The sequence below is a fragment of the Octopus sinensis genome, linkage group LG13, assembly GCF_006345805.1.
Source record: "Octopus sinensis linkage group LG13, ASM634580v1, whole genome shotgun sequence".
Lineage (NCBI taxonomy): Eukaryota > Metazoa > Mollusca > Cephalopoda > Octopoda > Octopodidae > Octopus > Octopus sinensis.
This window is the reverse complement of record NC_043009.1, coordinates 42,411,103-42,433,602: the sequence shown is the minus strand read 5'-3', so window position 1 is coordinate 42,433,602 and position 22,500 is coordinate 42,411,103.

The following is a 22,500-nucleotide window of genomic DNA, read 5'->3' as shown; positions in this document are numbered from 1 at the left end:
TGTTGTCATCATCCTCATCATCATCATCATTATCATCATCATCCTCATCATCATCATCATCATCATCATCATCATCATCATCATCATCATCATCATCATTCTCATCATCATCACCATCATCATCATCATCATCATCATCATTATCATCAATATCATCATCATCATTGTTGTCATTGTCTTTACCTCTTCCCCTTCATCATCAGTTATCATCATTGTTGTCATCATCCTCATCATCATTGTCACCACCACCACCACCACCACCATCATCCTCATCATCGTTGTCGTCATCATCATCATCATCATCATCATCATCATAATCAGTAACACTTCGTTACCAAAGGAGATCAATATGTAGCAATATAATCAAAAATATATGGTCACATATTGATGATAATGATTAGTGTATAACTTCACCTAAATGTTGTTGCTGTTTTAATTAATTTTTTTTTCATTTTGGCAAGATGCAGAAGGCACAATGATACTCCATAAGCTGTTATTGTGTTCGTGGTTGCTTAGCACGAGGTCCACCCATATTCACTATGGTAAAAGATAAAGACCCTCTTTGGTCATGAATGGCCATGGGATTGCACCTGGAAAGATAGCCTCCGAGGCACAAGTCCGGGTAAGGTTGTTTATGGAAGACCAGCAGTTGCCCATGCATACCAGCCTCCCCTATCCATACCACCGATGTTATCCAAGGGAAAGGCAAAGGGGCCAATACAGCTTGGCACCTGTGATGTCACAACTCATTTCTACAGCTGAGTGAACTGGAGCAACGTAAAATAAAGAGTCTTGCTCAAGAACACAACACACAGCCTGGTCTGGGAATCGAACTCTATGATAAAAGACACTCCAATCAAAGCCACGCCATACATTTCCTGGGTTTTACATTCTTTTATTCTTTTACTAGTTTCAGTCATTTGACTGCAGCCATGCTGGAGCACTGCCTTTAGTCAAGCAAATCAAACCCAGGACTTATTCTTTGAAAGCCTAGTACTTATTCTATGGGTCTCTTTTGCCAAACTGCTAAGTTATGGGGACATAAACATACCACCATTGGTTGTCAAGCGATGTTGGGGGGACAATCACAGACACACAAACATATATACACACATACACTATATAATATATATATATATATATATATATATATATATACATATATATGATGGGCTTCTTTCAGTTTCTGTCTACCAAATCCACTCACAAGGCTTTGGTCGGCCCGAGGCTATAGTAGAAGACGCTTGCCCAAGGTGCCATGCAGTGGGAATGAACCCGGAACCATGTGGTTTGTAAGCAAGCTACTTACCACACAGCCACTCCTGCGCCTTATATTATTAAATACATCTTTCTTTGAAGGGTTTGATTGAAATGTGGTAGTTATTTCATGTAAGTCAAGCGACAAAGTAGGCTCTCCTATGTTTGTACAAGGCACAGTAAAGTTCTGTGAGTTGGTAGAAATGTTAAAATGGTTGAATATCTTTTCACTTTAATCTCAATGATTCCTAAGCATGTTGAAAATGAAGATTCCAAGAGAAATATATTGTTAGTATATTTAAAGTATTTGTTAGCATTTCGGTCTCTGTACTCTCTTTTACTCTTTTACTCTTTTACTCTTTTACTTGTTTCAGTCGTTTTGACTGCCACCATGCTGGAGCACCGCCTTTAGTCGAGCAAATCGACCCCGGGACTTATTCTTTGTAAGCCTAGTACTTATTCTATCGGTCTCTATTGCCGAACCGCTAAGTTACAGGGACGTAAATACACCAGCATCGGTTGTCAAGAGATGTTGGGGGGACAAACACAGACACACAAACACACACATACATATATATATATATATATACATATATACGACAGGCTTCTTTCAGTTTCCGTCTTCCAAATCCACTCACAAGGCTTTTGGTCGGCCCGGGGCTATAGTAGAAGACACTTGCCCAAGGTGCCACGCAGTGGGACTGAACCCGGAACTATGTGGTTGGTTAGCAAGCTACTTACCACACAGCCACTCCTGTACATTTGGATTTCATAAGAATGGTCCATCTTTGGTGCTAGTTAGGTTCTAGTGAAGGCATATTTTTATGACAACAATGATACTGTTGGTGTGGATGATGGTGGACGATGATAATGATGATGAGTATAGGGACGATGATAACAATGATGATGATGATGATGATGATGACATGGTGATGGTGATGATGCTGATGCCAAGTGATATAATAGCAATACTGGTATTGTTGTTGCTGTTGTTAATGATCATATTGACGATGGAACTGGTGATAGTGGTGATGACAGTGAAGGTGGGGGTGATGGTAGTGGTCTTGGCGATGATAGTGGTGGTGGTGATAGTGGTGGTGGTGATAGTGGTGGTGATGGTGGTGGTGATGGTGGTGGTGGTGGTGATACCACCAGATGGTCTTGTAGTTGCTGATGTTGCTCCTGGTGCTGCGATTGTTGCTGATGATAGTGTGGATTAGAATGATGGTGGTGATGATGATGATGATGATGATGATGATATTGGTGGGGGTGGGGGTAGTATTGATGTTGATGTTTGCTTAGGGCAATGTAAGGACAATGGTGCTGCTTCTGTTCTTGTTGTCACTGCTACTGCTACTGATGATGATGATGATGATGATAATGATGATGAAGATAACATTGATGATGATGATGATGCTACTGTTGCTGTTGATGATTAGAATGAACAGGGTGATGATGGTGGTGGTGGTGGTGGTGGTTGTGATGATGATATTGATAGTGGTGGTGATGGTGATGATGATGGTGCCAGGTGATGGTCGTTTTGCCGGTGGGCTGGCTTGGCGTTGAATGTTCTTGCTGATAGTGATGATGGAGATGGCAGTGTTGGCGGCAGTCTGGTAATGGTGTTGGTGACAACCACTCCAAAATAAATAAAAACAAAAAGCAAAGACATTCTTCTGATGTTGTTCCAGTGGTGACAAGTCAAGTGTAAAGGTGGTGGCCGTGGATGGGAAGGGATCACTATTTAATACAACGATGACAACAACAGCAACAAGTGGGGCTGAAATAAGGGAAAAAAATTATGTTGTGTGTGAGAAAATATTTAGGGTTAACATAAGGGTAGGTTTTTGAAGGTTATAGAAACTGATGACCTTAACAGAATCAAAGCAAACTGGAGCATTAGAGAGATTTCGGAAAATGGTTCTCAAAGATTTATTTATTCCAATGAAGATGGTTTTAAGAAGAATTTATCAAATGTTTATGGGTGAAGATGTCATTTGTTTGCGGAGTTATTTTAACACATCTCTTTGCTGTTATCATTATTATTATTATTATTGTTGTTGTTGTTGTTGATGTTACTGTTTACTCTTTTACCCTTTTACCTGTTTCAGTCATTTGACTGCGGCCATGCTGGAGCACAGCCTTTAGTCGAGCAAATCGACCCCAGGACTTATTCTTTGTAAGCCAAGTACTTATTCTATCAGACTCTTTTGCTGAACTGCTAAGTTACGGAGACGTAAACACACCAGCATCGGTTGTCAAGCGATGTTGGGAGGGGACAAACACAGACACACAAACATACACACACACACATACATATATATATATATATATATATATATATACATATACATATATACGACGGGCTTCTTTCCGTTTCCGTCTACCAAATCCACTCACAAGGCTTTTGGTTGGCCCGAGGCTATAGTAGAAGACACTTGGTGCCACGCAGTGGGACTGAACCCGGAACCATGTGGTTGGTAAGCAAGCTACTTACCACACAGCCACTCCTACGCCTGCTACTGTTGTTGTTGTTGTTGTTGTTGTTGTTGTTGTTGTTGTTGTTGTTTTTGCTGTTGTTGTTGATGTTGTAGTTGTTGTTGTCTTTCTTGTTGTTCTTGTTGTTACTGTTGTTGTTGTTGCTGTTAGAGAAATGTTGTTTATGCTTCAGATGAGTAACTGAACATTGGGGAGGTGTTGACAAAAGAATGTGATGGTGGTGGTGGTGGTGGTGGTGGTGGTACTGATGGTGGTGATGAGGGTGGGGGTGAGGGTTCATGCAGTGGTGGTCATGGTGATGGCAGTAGATGTGAGAGTGATGGTGTGGTTTGCGGTAATAATGATATTAGTTTTAATGGTAATGATGGTTGTAATAGTGATGGTGTGGGGTTTAATGTGGGGGATAATGGTGATGCCGATGATAGGGTGGTGGTAGTGGTGGTGGTGGTGGTGGTGGTAGCAGAGAAGCTGCTAGTGACAATAGTATCCCTGATGATAGTAGTAGTGAAAGTAGTAGTAGTAGTAGTAGTAGTAACGGTAGCAGTGGTGGTGGTAAAGACATTACTGTGCTGATGTAGGTAACAGTAATGTAGGCATCAACAGGTGGCTGTGGTAATAGTTGTATAGTGGTTGGTTAGTTGCTGTAGTTGGTGTTGCTGTTTACTTTATTTTTGTTGAAGATGGTGAACAGTGGTAGTGGTAGCAATGGTGGTAGTGGTAGTAGTAGTAGTAGTGGTGGTGGTGGCGGCGGCAGCGATAGTAGTAGTAGTGGTGGTGGTGGTGGTGGTGTTGGTAGTGGTGCTGGTGCTGGTGGTAATAGGGGTGATAGAAATGATGGTGAAGATGGTAGTGGTGGTGATGGTAACTTAAAGGATTTACAAATGAAAGGGGGAGAAGCAGGCGTAAGATGAGGAGGAAAAGGAAGAAATCGACTCTATTTTCTGCCCAAGAATCGCAAATATATCTTACAACTGCTCCACCCTGACCCCTCTAGGTCATACTCCCCCTTTCCCCCCCCCCCATCACCATCTGTTTCAATCCCCACCCTAGCTTGTCTATAAAGCAAAGACTGAATGTTTAATGGTTGCTACTGGTATGTACTGAAGGTATAGTGAAACCAAACATTAATGAACTGCCAATGTTCATTAGCATGGCACTAATCAATATAACTTTCTTTTCTCTCTTCTCTTTCTCTCTTCCTTTCATCACACTCACCTATCTTCAGAGCTACCCTCACTGCTTGAGTTTCACTTGATGTGTGCATACAGAATCAAGGAATGAGTTTAGCTGAAAGAGAGAAGGTCAATTGACAAATCCCTTAACTCCTTGGGGTGGGGTGGGGGAAACGGTCATTGGGGCACTGCAGCCATGCAGCATATCTAAGGTGAGAAAGCCTGGTAGAGCCCATCTGTCTCCAGGCTAACCTCATTTCTACAGCTGAGTGAACTGGAACAATGTGAAATGAATACAACACACAGCCCAATTCAGGGATTGAAACCACAATCTTACAGTCATGAATCCAACACTCTAACCATTAAGTGATGCACCTCCACTAGTGGTTCTCGTTTCTATAGCTGAGTGGTCAGGGCAGTGGGAAATGATGTGTTTTAGCTCAAGAACACAATGCATCGCCCTATTCAGGAATCGAAGTCACAATCTTACGATTGTGAGTTCAACACACTAACCACTAAACCATGTACTTCCAAAGAAGGTCAGGTGTTTGCTAAATATCACAAATGGTAGAAGGGTGATATTGTTGTTTAGTCCCAAATCATGTGATCCAACATTCCTATGATCAGTAATATTTCAGATGTGACAAGGCAGTTAGCTGGCAGAAACGTTAGCACACCAGGCGAAATACTTAGCGGTATTTCATCTATCTTTACATTCTGAGTTCAAATTCTGCCGAGGTCGACTTTGCCTTTCAACCTTTTGGGGGTCGATAAATTAAGTAGCAGTTGCGTAATGGAGTCGATCTAACCTACTGGCCCTCTCCACCAAAATTTCAGGCCTTGTGACTAGAATAGCAAAGAATATTTCAAACGTGACAATATCAACATTTAGATGCAATAAAACGGTGAGCTGGCAGAATCATTAGCATGCCGGGCAAAATGCTTAGTGACGTTTTGTCTGTCTTAACATTCTGAGTTCAAATTCTGCTGAGGTCGTCTTTGCCTTTCATCATTTTGTGGTCAATAAAATAGGTTCCAGTTGACCACTGGGATCGATGCATTTGATTTAATCCCTTCCTCAAAATTGTTTGGTTTGTGCCAAGATTTTAAACTTTTGTTAAGATACTTATGTGCAGGCATAACTGTGTGGTAAGAAGCTTGCTTCCCAATCACATGGTTTCAGGTTCAGTCCCACTGTGTGGCACCCTGAGCAAGGGTCTGCAACTGTGGTCTCGAACCAACCAATGCCTTGTGGGTATATTTGGTAAACAGAAACTGAAAGAAGCCCGTTGTATATATATATAATCAAAATAAGCAACAGGATATCAGGAGGTGATGCAGTACAACTGTTTCAAGCGACTCCATTTAATTGAACAATGAAATCACTACATCAATTTAAATGCAGGGCTATCTTCAACTGCATATATAAATAGAATTTTTAATCAGTTGGACACATTAATATAATTTTACTCAAATTCTCTAATAGAGCAAGAAGAGGGAAGAAGTCCATGCCACTACTAATTTAGCTCAAAATATACTACACATCTAAGAACTGCATGAAGTTTGTTAGAGATTGTAAAGGATTGTGGTGCAATTTTAATTTATTAGTCTTTTTTTATCAAATACCAAAATTAATGCTAGAGGACAGTGTCTGTTTAGAATGGATAGCCGGAGTGAGTTGACAGCTTTTAGTTGGGTATGGTCATAAATATTGTCAGGAATTTAGGAAATGTATAAGTAATTTCCATAAAGGAGGCTGGGTAGAGGAAGACTCTAAATTAAGATGTTAATTACCAGTTAAAGGGGCAAGACACTAATAAAACCTATGATGAGAGGAAATTATCATGGAGTTCAATGGATGATTGTATACCAACAATATTGTTACGTTGTATGAAGATAAAATTTAAGATTACTAAAAATGATATTATCACCAGAATAGATAAACTGTGTATATATACCAATTTTCAGCATTAGAAAGGGAAGATTACATAGAATTAGTTTAATATTCATTTCTGTACTTAATTATTTACTTTTAAAGTGGTTTCTATAAAGATTGCTCTGGGCATTTACTTATGGAATATCGAGGTGATAAATCATGCTATCTTTATATTAATTGTAAGCTAAGAATCATTAAAAATTCGGAAAAATAAGTTGTGTACAGATACATGCATATATCTAACTATGTGCACACATGCAAATATATACAAATATTTGTACCTTATTGTGGGTATGTTATAATCAAATCTTCTTGACTTAAGTAACTAGAAAGTTTATATTTCTCTTTAAGAGCATTAATAACTTACAGGAGATAAGAGGTTAATAGGTAAAGATATCAAAATAAGAAAACACATTAATTAGAAATTATAGAGAGTTGTAAGAAAATATATATAACTTATATATAATATTAGGGTGTAAGTTCACATCATATACGACACTAAAATTAATTATCCAGGTTCAAGTGCAGCACCTATAAACACTAATTTTGAAAAATATTTAAATGTACAGGTGATCCTATGTATGTATGATACCTTTAGGTCTAATCTATTAACAAGGCTGCTCTTGTCCCTATACTTAAAAATTTAACAAGTTTCCATGGAGCACAGCTCGCACCCGTAACGACTACCTCTATAAGGCTGCGCTTTCTTTATAATATCCGATTTAAAGCTAAATTCGATTCTGCTTTCCTTCAGTTCCCAAATCTTGCTAGATAAGGATGTACAATTGGCCTTATCTTTGAGCCTAAAAGATGAAAAATGGCTATTAATACGTTTTTTTCATATTTATTGAACATCGTATATATACAAAGTTACCAGCTACAGTTGTGATTGTACACTTATAGATTACATTTTGGGTTAGACATTGGCCTAATAATGGACAGTGGGATTTAACCTTACAATTGCAACTAGGAGAATTACCACTATTAATATTATTGATATTCATACCATTATTATGATTAATATTACTATTAATATTAATCCTACTAAATCCCTTGTATGTGTTATTTTCATATCTGGTATTATCTCTCCATCCTTCAATTGTAGTATCATTCACATTCATCCCAGCATCATCAGGCATATCAGTAATCCCTGTGCTAGTATGGACCTCAGAGCTACAGTCTATATTGAATATTTTAGAATCATTAGTACCGCTGTTTCTATTTTCTACATTACCATTAATATTATCATGTGTGCTCAGTAATGAGATATGTAAAAATTACTGCACACAAAGTACTGAAAGAATGTCATGGGCTATTATTTGGCTTCAGGGTTTTGTGGTACAAAGCAGATGAGAGATTGACCTCCTCATGGATAGGTAGCTAGGCTACCACAGTTGAGAGAATGCCAGGAAAATTACATGTACTGCACAATAAGTATACAAGAAAGCATTTGATGTGCATTTGGACATCAGACCTTGAAATTTGTTGTCCAACTATTCCATCTTTGTTAAAAGTGTAACTTTGATGTTTGTCATGGGGAGAGAAAACACTCTATGGGAGTACCTTGAGGATCAAAATTAGAGGATAGACACATTGTCATGTTTAATAACATGAAGGGTTAGTTTATAGCAATAATTCTGAGAAATCCGGGTTCTGTTAGGAAAAAGAAGTATATGGAGGCAAAATATATTTTATTCGCAGTTTAATCAAGTTATTATCAAAGACAGTCCAGCTGTGGCCATTTCATCATTTTATATAACAGAGATAACATAATCCAATGTAATCAAACCAACCAAAGCAGAGAGAGAGAGCCTGTTGTGTATATACATATCTATATCTATCTATCTATCTATCTATCTATCTATCTATCTATCTATCTATCTATCTATCTATCTATCTATATATATATATATATATATATAATATATATATATATATATATTTGTGTGTGTGTGTGTCTGTGTTTGTGCCCCTGCCATCACTCGACAACCAATGCTGGTGTTGTTACATCCCCATAACTTAGTGGTTCAGCAAAAAAGACCAACTGAATAAGTACTAAGCTTACAAAAGTAAGCCCTGGGGTGAATTTCTTTGACTAAAACCCCTTAAGGTGGTGCTCCAGCATGGCTGCAGTCAAAACGACTGCAGCAAGTAAAAGAATAAAAGAATATATATCTGTACACACACACACACATGTATATATATATCATCATCATCATCATCAACATTTAATGTCCATTTTCCATGATATGTGTACATGCACACACACACACTCACAAACACATACACACACTAACACACACAATATATATATATATTATATATATATATATATATATATATAGATAGATAGATAGATAGATATAGATAGATAGATAGATAGATAGATAGATAGATGATAGATAGATAGATAGATAGATAGATAGATGGATAGATAGATAGATAGATAGATAGATAGATAGATAGATAGATAGATAGATAGATAGATAGATAGATAGATAGATAGATAGATAGATAGATAGATATAGATATATACATACATATATGTGTGTGTGTGTGTGTATAGATATGTATATAGGTGGGAGTTATATATAGGTGTTTGTCAGTTTCAGGATCATTGTTTTGATATTAACTTGGATTCAGATATAAAAATGTGTGAATTGAGGAGGGTTTTGGCTGTCATCTCTAGCTGACGGAATGACCACATGTAGCCACCGTCTTCACTTCATCATAATAGACAGAGTGTTACTTGGACCACGTCTAAACTGACCAGTGCCACAGCTGTCATAAACGGCCATCTGTGGAAACAGTCAGTGTTTGTAAGTAGATCAACAGATGAGAAAACTTAGGGAACATTCCACAATAACACTTGAAGAATGACTTTATCAGCAACAACTAAGAAGTGGTGGGTGAGGTAGGATAGGGTGCTATCTGGGGTTAGATGGAGGTACGGTAAGGAAAAGGGAGCTCTACTAAGAGTTTCCAGCCATTGGTTCCCACACACACCCACATATTCTTTTCTTCTTTCACATACCCAAATATACATTTATAGATACACACACAACTCACCCACCGACACACACTCACACTCAGATATATATGTATGGGTATGGTCCAGTCAATAAGTATCCAGACTGTTGCCATGATAACAAAGCTAAAGCATGCAGAGTAAAGCCACTTGGCACAGATTGACCTTGAACTCTGCTGTACCTGCACACTAAATTTTAACGTTCTAGCTAACTTCTGCTGCTTACAGCAGTACTTGGAAGGAAGGTGTGTAGCATGTGATCATCACATTGACCACGACAGAGAAATTTGAGCAGAGAATCTGCATAAAATTTTGTCAAAAGCTTGGTGATACCTGCTCAGAGGCATACGCAAAGTTTTTAAAAGGTTTTTATCATTTTTGACACCACCAAGGAGATCTTGTGCAACTGAAGCTTGAGTGTCTTTTTGGTCAGCTGAAAGCAGTTTTGGCACAAACTTTGCAGACACACGTCTCATACTCAAATCTTCAGTGGTAAAGGACTGAACTGAACCATAACTAATCTGCATATCCTCTGATAACTCATGGCTGGTGATTCAAGGATTTCCCCTCACAGCTACATGCCCAACTGCAATTTTTTTCTCAGTTCTGTTGGTTGCAGTTCTCCCAGAACGTTCGTCAATATTGACATTTTTTTGCCCACACACACACACACATATATATACATACATACATGAAGTGAATCGAACGGCTTTTGTGTGTTTCTTAAATGGCTTACAAACACCTTCCACGCTGTAATTGTTATATATATATATATATATATAAATACATATATATATATATATACATATATAAATATACATATATATATATACATGTATATATACATATATACACACATATATATACATACACACACACACACACACACACGTAGGAGTGGGTATGTGGTAAAAAGTTTGTTTTCCAAAAACATGGTTATATGGTTACAAGTTCAGTTCCACTATGTAGCACTTAAGGCAAGTGTCTTCTAGTTGAGGCCTGCACCAACCAAAGCCTCACGAATGAATTTGTTTGATGGAAACTGAAATAAGCCTATAATACACACACACACACACACATATACATACATACATGTAGACGTATATATCGTTGCTATTATGCAAAAGTGTCTTAAGTCCAAACTGTTGCTTTTTCAGAAAACGACAAATTAGTTTCACCATTCCATAGCAAAACCATTGTACTACACTTTGACAATTTTTGATATCTTGGCATCTGAAGCAGCTGGAGATACGATAGTTTGACCAAAAGAACTGGCAATTGCAAGCAAAAATAAATATTGAACAAAAACATATCTGGCCTAATTTGGACATATGACAGTTTAATATAATAGCAACTATATATATATATATATATATATATATATGTAATTAGCTACAAATTCATACAGTTGTAGATATAGACATGTAGACACATGCATATATATATGTTCACTTACATATACATACATATGTAGATGACAACACACATGCACGCATTAGCACACATACACAACTTTCCTCCACACATACTTACCCCCCCATATATATATATATATATATATTTATTATATAGAAGGAGCTTCTACAGGACTAGAACTGTTTCATTCAAGAGAAATCATCAGGAAGCATTTCTCTTGAATGAAACAGTTCTAGTCCTGTAGAAGCTCCTTCTATATAATAAATTAATTTTACTCTGCTATGTATTGAGTACCTTATTTACTGTGGTTAACCCCGAATCAACCCGGGACCTACATATATATATATATAATATATATATATATATATATATATATACATAATTGCTGGCATACATATGTAAAGATCATCTTATTCAATTGTCCACACCACCACCACCACCATTGTCATCATCATCATCATCTTTGTCACTGCCACCATCATCATCATCAATATGGTTAACGTAATCATCGTACACAAGCACCATAGAACTTAACCATTTTTCACAGGAAACATCTTATTCCCACCAAAATTTCCTTCCTCCCAAATAATTAACCTGCCACGAACTGCATTGAGATCAAGTCATTGCTTCCTAACTCACCTTACAATTGAGAAAATAACCTTAAAATCTTTATAAAACACACTCATTATGCTCTGACTCCTGCTCCACCCTCGTTCTCTCCATGCTAAATATAAAGACATTTTTGCCATTATCATCATCATCAATAATTATTGATTTCAAAGTCAAGTTGAAGTGCTGATAAAACTGACATTTCTTGAATAGCTCTTCTTCAGGGAGAGATACTTTTTTTATATATATGTTTCAATTACTACTGAGAATATAGGTCCTATAATAGTCTATATAATGGACTTTCTCTAAGTGGGTAGCACCACCCTCTGGAGACAGTGTAATATTCCATTTGAATTCTGGAGATAAAAGGGGCAGTAGTAAGGTGATTGATTCATCAATATACTCGTTTGTTTTTATTATGGCCTACTGGTTAGAGTGTTGCACTCTTGATTATGATATCATGGGTTCAATTCCCAGATCGGGCAGTGTGTTTTATTCTTGAGCAAAACACTTTATCTCATGTTGCTTTGTGATTGATTATTTTAATATCCAACCTGTGGCATGACATGTACCTGCATAGGCAGAGTTGCTTTGATGGAGGAAGTGAGTTCATGTACATCTCAGACATTTGATCACTATAAAACTATAATCAGTTATCTTTATATATAAAAGTGAAGTTGTGTGAGTGTCTGTCTCCTACGATTTAGATTCCTAACTACTCCCACATTTTGCGGTGCAGTTTAACCAAAACCGAGTATCTTATAGTCGTGATTCATATCGAGCCCTTCTGGGTATTAACGCACGTCTACGATGAGTCTACGATTTAAAAAAAAATTTACCATAATTTTTTTCCATTTTAATGCATTTTTTCGCTATTATATAAAGGACGTAACTCTCTAAAAATGTCTACGATGAGTCAACGATTTAAAAAAAAATTTACCATCATTTTTTTTCCATTTTTAATGCATTGTTTTGCTATTTTTTGGCTATAACTCTCTAAAAATGCTTATATAGTTATTTCTCTTACAAACCCGAGCAATGCCGGGCGATACTGCTAGTATAGTTATAAAACTATGATCACTATAATCAGTGCTGCTTGTTCAACAAGATGAACTACCATTGTTGTTGAATTAGTCTTTGACTCCTATTTAAATATTGAGTTTTAATCTTTTTAATATGATACAGTGATCCCTTGTTTATCGTGGTAGATTGGTTCCGAGACCAGCCACAATAACTGAATTTCTGCGAAGTAGAGACAGCATATTTACAGTATTTATTTAACGTGTATTTGGACTTTTAAAACCCTCCCTGTACTGTTAACAACCCACCCATTGCAGTAGTTTATTGATAACAAGGACAACTGTTAAGCAATAACACTTTAGATTTAAAAAAATAAAGATTGTTACTGTACTCAACACACACACACACACACACACACACACACACACACACACACACATATATATATATATATATATATATACATACATTTACACATATATGCATACATACACACACATATATATATGACAGGCTTCTTTCAGTTTCCATCTACCAAATCCACTCACAAGGCTTAGATTGGCACAAACCTATAGTAGAAGACACTTGCCCAAGATGCCACATCGTGTGTTTGTGTGTGTATGTGTGTGTGTATATATATATATACATATATATAGAGAGAGAGAGATATATATATAGATATATATATATATAGATAGATAGATAGATAGATATTATATACGTTCATACATATGTACATACACATGCACATATAGACTTCCATACACATACTCTCTCTCTCTATCTCTCTCTCTCACACACACACACATACATACCTGTCATGTGTGGAAACTCATTAGAAAAGGAAAAAATTATAAGTGGTGTGGTATTAACATTAGAAATTTAATAATGCAAACCTAAGTAGCTTGTATGTAGGCAACAGGGCTTTAATTTCATCTGATGTGATGGGGCTCAGTCTTATTAACCTGCTGACTAGTGAATATTCATGCTGGAGTTGTTGTTGTTGTTGTTTTTATTGCTTAGCCCCAGGTTAGTCCTGATAGAGGAAATGTCGCTTTGTCAGATAAATCCATTCATATTATTTTTCCCATTTGTTTTAATTTTCATTTTTGTTTTCATCAACAATTTTAATGAAGCATTAACGATATATTCTCCTTCATTGTTTATGATTTCTTATTTCTTTATTGCCCACAAGGGCAATAGAGGGGACAAACAAGGGCAGACAAAGGGATGAAAGGCAAATTTGAACTCAGAATGTAATGACAGACGAAATACCACTAAGTATTTCACCCGGCATGCTAACGTTTCTGCCAGCTCGCCATCCTCATTGTTTATGATTTCTTGCCAGCATTTCACTGGCTTGTTAGTGCCTTCAGCATAGAAATCAATGGGTCTTAACTCAAAGAATTCATTGAGCCATATTTTCAACTCCAAGTTGTCCTCAAACAAAATGCCATGCAAACTGTTGAAGGGTGGCCATGAAGACAATAATTTGAAGGCATTATATCATGAGAATACATTAAGTGTGGTAGAACTCCCTCACTGAGCTTTTGAAGAGTATCTTCAATTAAATTAGTAACGTTGGGGTGAATGTTGTTATATCGAAGAAGCCTGCTATTTTGCTGGTTGGATCATTTCAGCTGGATTGCTTCATTGAACCAGTGTATTTTCTGAATATAGAGCTCTGCACTGACCGAGTGCTTCCTTTTGAATATATTATCCTTCATTATTCATGATTTCTTGCTAGCATTTCACTGGCTTGTCAATGCTTTAAATTTTGAGCCACATTTTCAGCTTTGAGTTGTTCTTGAACAAAATGCCTTGCAGACTGTTGAAGGGTCACCATAAAAGACAATAATCTGAAGGCACTAAAGAATATAGTGAGTGTGGTAGAACTGCCCAACCAAGCTCTTGAATAGTATCTTTGATTAAATTAGCGATGTTGAAGTGAATGTTGTCATGCTGAAGAAGCATGCCATGTTCCTGGTTGGGTCATTTCAGCTGGATTGCTTCATTGAACCTGCGCATTTGCTGACTATAGAGCTCTGCATTGACCAAGTGCTTACTTTTGAGTATTTCGTAGTGGATTAGCCCTTCTCAATCCCACCAAATGTTAATCATTGTCTTGTGTGAGGTCTAGTTTGCCTGTCAGGACTCAACCATTCTTTCCTCTGTTTCATATTGACATAAACATATCGTTAGTCATCATTGGTGATGATGCTGTAAAGAAGTCTCTCTGTGTTTCCACAAGTAGTGTGATGTTGAGTGAGCAAAATGGCAGCACTAGAGGAACCCTGGAATTCATGTTCTTTGTTCAAAGCATGTGGCACCTAAGCACCAATTTTTTACCCTTACTCATCAGATGGAGGTGTTGGATGACAGTGCTATGAGAGCATCCTATCTGCTTGGCCAAATCCCATGTGGATTGATACAGATTCTCATGGATCAACTGGTTCAAGCAATTTTCATTGAACAGAACAGATCAGATAAAATTCGGAGAGTCCTCCATGAAGCATAAAATCCATTTCTATGCCATTCTTTCAGTAACATTGCCTTCTCTATACACAACACAAATATCCCAAGCTGCTTTAACAGCTTTTGGAACCTTGACCAAAAGCAAAGAGAAGCAGATGTCAAAAATACTCATTACTTTTTAGCACTTGGCAATCCATCATCATACATATTTGAAAAGCATTAAAATTTGTTCGGAATTTCAAAAACAATAAACAAAAGTTGTAAAGAAAAATAGAACTCAAAAGATAAAAAAGAGCCCATGAAACATTTTTTGTGTTAATTTAAATAATTTTGGAAAGAAAAGAATGGATTCATCAGACATCTCAGTATATCTAAACTCAAAACTGTCTTTAGATTTAGAGTATTGTATCCCAAACACCATTTTACAATTTGAGCTCATATAAGATGTACAGTTGTAGTTTAAGAGAGATTTGAGTGCTATTTTTCACATGTCAAAGATGACTTCAATGGTTCAATATTAGTGTTACTGTTATTGTTGTGGGTGCTAATGACACCACAACTGTAGTTAGCTGTTATCATTGCTGTTATTTTCATCAGAGAAACATAAAACAAGATTATTATTATCATTACTATTATTGTCAGGCGGCGAGCTGGTAGAAATGTTAGCATGCTGGGCGAAATGCGTAGCCGTATTTCGTCTGCCGTTACGTTCTAAGTTCAAATTCCGCCGAGGTCGACTTTGCCTTTCATCCTTTTGGGGTCGATTAAATAAGTACCAGTTATGCACTGGGGTCAATATAATCGACTTAATCCGTTTGTCTGTCCTTGTTTGTCCCTTCTGTGTTTAGTCCCTTGTGGGTAGTAAAGAAATAAGTATTTCACCTGTCGCTACATTCTGAGTTCAAATTCCATTGAAGTCGACTTTGCCTTTCATCCTTTTGGGGTCAATAAATTAAGTACCAGTGAAACACTGGGGTCAATGTAATTGACTAGTCCCCACCCAACAAATTTGAGACCTTGTGCCTCCAGAAAAGAGGATTATTATTATTATTGTTATTATCATATTGTTGTTGTTGTTGTTGTTATTATTGTTGTTAAGATAGTAAGCTGGTAGAATCATTAGCGTGTTGTAAAAAATGTCTTGTTGCATTTCTTTTGGTTCTTTACATTCTGAGCTCAAATCCTGCCAAGGTCAAACGTTACTTTCTGAGCTGATAAAAGAAAGTACCAGTCACGCTCTGGCATTGAAAAAAACTGACTTACCCTCTCTCCCTTCAAATCTACTGCCCTTGTTCCAAAATTAGAAAAAAACTATCACTGTTACTATTACTATTATTATTATTATTATTATTATTATTATCATTATTATTATTATTATTATTACTACTACTACTAGTAGTAGAAGTAGTAGTAGTAGTAGTAGTAGTAGTATTTTATTATTATTATTATTATGATTGCTGTTGTTAATATTATTTTCCCTTGAGGAAGGTATAATATTTAAAAAGTAAAAAAAAAAAAAGCAAATGAAAAAATAATTAAAAATTACTTGCTACAGTCTGATGGTTGTCTGATGACTTGAGTAAAAATATACATACATATATATATATATATATAACAAAAATATAATAGTTACTGCTTAATTACAAACAGACTTCTCTGGATGTAAAAAAATATTTTTAAGAATTGTAATCAAAACCAATGAGTTATCAAATTATTTTTACGTTTCTTATGTTTTTCGATCTACTTCCTGCCTCTTTCTTGTTTCTTTCAGCTTTTTCGCATTAGTTATTTTGTATATTTATTCTTCATTCAGTTTTTTACTTCTGTATACTCATAGCTTCGAAAATCTCTTTTTAAATTAAGGACCAGATCAAGTCTTTGGATGGAATCTTTATTTAATATGCTGAATCAATTTAGCGACTCTCTTCTTCTTTCTATACCTGCTTCTGTCTGTCTGTCTGGTCTATCACTCTATCTGTTTCTCTCATCCTCCCCCATCTCTCACAATTTCCTTTCTATCCCCTAATTTGAAATTCATGCTCCTTTCTATCCCCTATTTGAAATTCATGTTTAAATGAGACTCTCTTTTACTCTCTTTTACTTGTTTCAGTCATTTGACTGTGGCCATGCTGGAGCACGGCCTTTAGTCGACAAATTGATCCCAGGACTTACTCTTTGTAAGCCTAGTACTTATTCTATTGGTCTCTTTTGCCTAACCGCTAAGTTACGGGTACGTTAACACACCAGTTGTCAAGCAATGCTGGGGTGACAAACACAGACACACAAACATATACACACACATTCATATATACATATACATATATACGACAGGCTTCTTTCAGTTTCCGTCTACCAAATCCACTCACAAGGCTTTGGTTGGCTCAAGGCTATAGTACAAGACACTTGCCGAAGGTGCCATGCAGTGGGACTGAACCCAGGACCATGTGGTTGGCTAGCAAGCTACTTACCACACAGCCACTCCTGCACCTGAAAGTTGATATTTAATAATAACATAGGGTAGCGAGCTGGCAGAATCCATAGCACACTGGGCAAAATGTTTTGCAGCATTTCATCGAGCATTACATTCTGAGTTCAAATTCCACCAAGGTCAACTTTACTTATCATCCTTTTAGGATTGATAACGTAAGCACCAGTTGCATTCTGGGGTCAATGTAATCGACTTAGTCCCTCTCCCAAAATTGCTGACCTTGTGGTAAAATTTGAAACCAATATTTTATAGTAACATATATATTCATTCTCAATGCACTCTGGTAGATTTGAATACGAATACGCCAAATGCTGCAGTATGTTATCATCATCAAGCATATCCCCTCATCAGAAGATGTGTGTTAAGAAGATTCTTGATTCATTGATGTAAGAATACCTTGAGATACTGCAGTGTTTCAACCATTTTGTGTGTCTCATCAGTCAAAGCTACCCTCAGATCAATGAAACTACTAAAAGTGAAGGCTCTTGTTTATAGAACTTAGCAAACAAATTACTAGCTGATGCATGCTGATGGCAGCGGTCCTTCAGTATTTTTAAGCCCTGTAAAAGAACTTGGAAGGCTGGGTCTCCATCCAGACCTTTTTCTGATGCCCTTAAAACCAGTAACTTTTCAGCACCCTCTTGTACTCTGAGTTGTTTTTGAAGAGCTTTAGTTTCGGTTTCAGTTTTTTCTAAGCTTTGTAAAATAATTCAGGAGGTTGAGTCTCCATCCATGCCATTTTCGATGCCCTTAAAGCCAGGAAATTTTCAGCACCCACCCTCATACTCTTTCATGATTTGAATTGTTCTTGAACAGCTTTAGTCAAAGCTTAATTGTTAAAGAACCCCCACCCCCCACCCATTTAAAAAAAAATTAACTAACTAACAATCATCTTACTTCTTTGTTTTCTTTTCTGGAAAGCTTCAGAAGGAAATAACACACCTAACATTGTTGACAACGTTGTACTAGTGATGGAGGTGTTAGCAGAGGAAGGAGAAACTTATTCTTAATAGAGTAATTAATCTCCTGTGCAAGTCACTTGGCTTCCGTTTTTTGCCCTTTGCTGCAATAACAAATCTTGAAACAATCACAACTTCAGGAAGTGTTTGAAGAGCTTTTTGATGGTAGAGGCAGTGGTGGTGGTGGTGGTGGTGGTGGTGCAAGGAAATGATAGCAACAAATTATGAAACAGATGCAATATGGCTGGTTGACTTGAAAATATTTTTTTCCCTTTTCTTTGAAAAAATTCTGCCTCAATGTTTTCCATTTCTTAAAGGAGATATAGAAGAATTCGGGATGGTTGAGGTTGGGGATAAAACTTCAATAAACCAAATCTGTACAAATTCGTTTCTACCTTGTATTCATGTTTATGAAGAGTTTAATTCAATTTAGTTTAAATTTTATATGCAATCTTAATCATTTCACTTACATACACATCCATGCACACAAACAATATTTGTGTATGTGTGTGTGTATAATATATACGTAAATATATATATAAATATATATGTATACATAAATAAATATATAATATGTGTGTGTGAGTATACATGTGTGTGTGCGTAATATATATATAGAAATATATATATATATATATATATATATATATATATATATATATATGTATGTATATATATATGTATGTATATATATGTGTGTGGATATATATGCATATATATATATTAAAAATTAATTAAGGGTAGAAATTGATATAGTCAATTAAAACCAGTGGTCTAGCATATTAAAAAGAATCCGAAGATTAAAATATTTATATATACCAATTAAGGACTGAACACGAAAAGTGGACAGTCACATGCTAGATATAGACGTCAAATCGCCATTCTCCACAAAGATTATGTTCTCAAATAAAATAAAATTCGAATTTTATTTTATTTGAGAACATAATCTTTGTGGAGAATGGTGATTTGACGTCTATATCTAGCATGTTGACTGTCCACTTTTCGTGTTCAGTCCTTAATTGGTATATATGCATATATATATATATGTATATTGGGTGACCAAAAACAATTTCTTCACCTTTTCCTTCTTGTCTTTCAAAATGTGACCTCGTGTGTACCATAGGCGATTTTTTTTCCTCTGTCTTCCCTTCTCTGGATCTTTCCTTCTCCTATGTTTCCGACGAAGAGCTCCACTTGAAACGTTAAACCCTCCTTCTTTCCTTCTTTCCTGAGCGTCCAATAATACTATATTTGTTCCACGTCCTCGTGTTGTGATGTTTTTTGTGCTTTCCTGTTGGATTAACTTTATATATAATATATATATATATATAATATATATATATATATATATAGACAGCTTCTTTTAGTTTCTTACTACCAAATCCACTCACACGGCTTTGGTCAGTATGCAACTATATTAGAAGACACTTCCCCAAGGTGCCACGCAATAGGACTGAACTCGGAAACATGTGGTTGAGAAGCAGGCTTCTTACCACACAGTCATGGCCTGCAATGTGGCTGGTTTAAATGTGAAAGGTTAGAACTGTTCTTGTTACAACCCATCCCATTGTTTCTGTTTACAGGCTTAGCAAATCCAGAACTCTATGATCACAATGTGCACTCCCTTTTTTAAGAGAGTAGTGTATAATTTCAGTGTGATTTGACTTCTATGATTTGCAGTTCAAGCAAACATATGCAAAATCATTTCATTGACATGTATCATTGCTGGCATAAATGATAGATGAATGAATACAAGGATTTTTGAAAAGAAGCTTTCCATGTTTAACTCATACAAATGTTAGTTAAAAACAAAACATGTTTAGTTTTCTTCATTTTACACAGTTTAAAGGTTTTCTGGTTGCTTTTCTGCTTTCATCTTCCCACTTTACAGATTATTTCCATTTTGAAGTTTTAGCTTCAATACTTTATTATTATTATTATTATTATTATTATTATTATTATTATTATTATTATTATTATTATCATTATTATTATTATTATTATCATTATTATTATCATTATTATTATTATCATTATTATTATTATCATTATTATTTCCCCCAGTCCCATAACAAATAAGTACACAAAACTTCAAATGGGATTTAAGGCAAACAAAGATTTATCCTTTCCCTTAGTTATAAACAGCTACCCTTCAGTAATATAAATATTTCCCAAGGTGGACGATTCTCATTCAATATATATTTTCTGTTTTGTTCTCATTCGCACTATCTTTCGATTCCATTTTCACATGCAAAAATAAATGGACCTCCGCCAGTGTCTATGATGAATGGTTGGTTGTTGCATCAGCTCAACTGCCCAGTCATTGAATCAGGAACATAGTGCGACAGGGATTGTGCACCATTAACGTACATCTATGGAGACCCAGGAGGTTGTGTGATGAAGTGGTGAGAAAGCTTCTTCGGATTCTGGGCCTCACTTAGGAAATGACAAGGAACTGGGAATTGTGGCAATATGCTGTACCTGAGAAGATGCGTAAAGCTAGGTAAAATTGCTCTCATCCATACATACAGGCTTGTCCTTTAAAGGTCCCACCTAAAATGCACTTGTGCCGGTGCTGCATAAACACACCCGAGCCAGTGGTATGTAAAAGCACCCAGCACACTCTGTAAAGTGGTTGACATTAGGAAGGGCATCCAGCTATAGAAACAATGCCTCTAGAGACAAATTGGAGTCTGGTCAGCTCCATAGCTGACCACCTCCTGTCAAACTGTTCAATCTATGCCAGTATGGACATTAAACAATGATGACAATGATGATGATGATGGAACTAGGCTACAAGAACAGCAAATATTGGATAACAATGCAGCCCTACATGTATTATTCTTCACAAGGTCCTGTCTTTGTTGTGGTATGGTAGTTTATGTGCTTCAGTGACCCTAAGAGCAATGCTAGTGGGACACAAGTTCCAGGTAAGGCCTCCTCCCATGCATGTGGAGAAATATAGCTTAGTGGTTAGAGCGTTGGATTCATGATTCTAAGATTGTGATTTTGATTCTTGGACTGACATTGTGTTTTTGAGTAAAACACTTCATTTCACATTGCTCCACTCCACTCAGCTGGCAAAAGTGAGTAAACCTGCAACAGACTGGCATCCCATCCAGGTGAGGAATATATACACCATTGAAACCAAGAAACCAGCCCTTATGAGTCAGTATGACTTGCAAAGGTGGCTTTTTTTTTTCCATTCTAGTATGGATCATTTCTTTCCAGAAATAGAAACGGGTTTGTGTAGGGCCAACACCTTTAACCTAGAACAAAGCAAAGTTATAGATGCATTGATGACAATTCAAAATAGCCAAGACCTGGGAGAAGAAGGATTTACCTCAGGGAAGTATATGACACAATGCAGCAAAATCTGAAAAGAAATAGTGGAAGGTGTGAGAGTGGGGCAGAGCTGAAAAAGAAGGGATCCAAATAAAAAGAGAAGCAGAAAAGACAGCCCAGAAATGTCATTGATGTCCTATTTTCCATAAGAAGTGAAAGGCTTGAGTAGTAGTGGTAGTAGTAGCAGTAGTAGTAGTAGCAGTAGTAGTAGTAGTAGTAGTAGTAGTAGTAGTAGTAGTAGTAGTAGTAGCAGCAGCAGCAGCAGCAGCAGCAGTAGTAGCAGTAGTAGTAGTAGC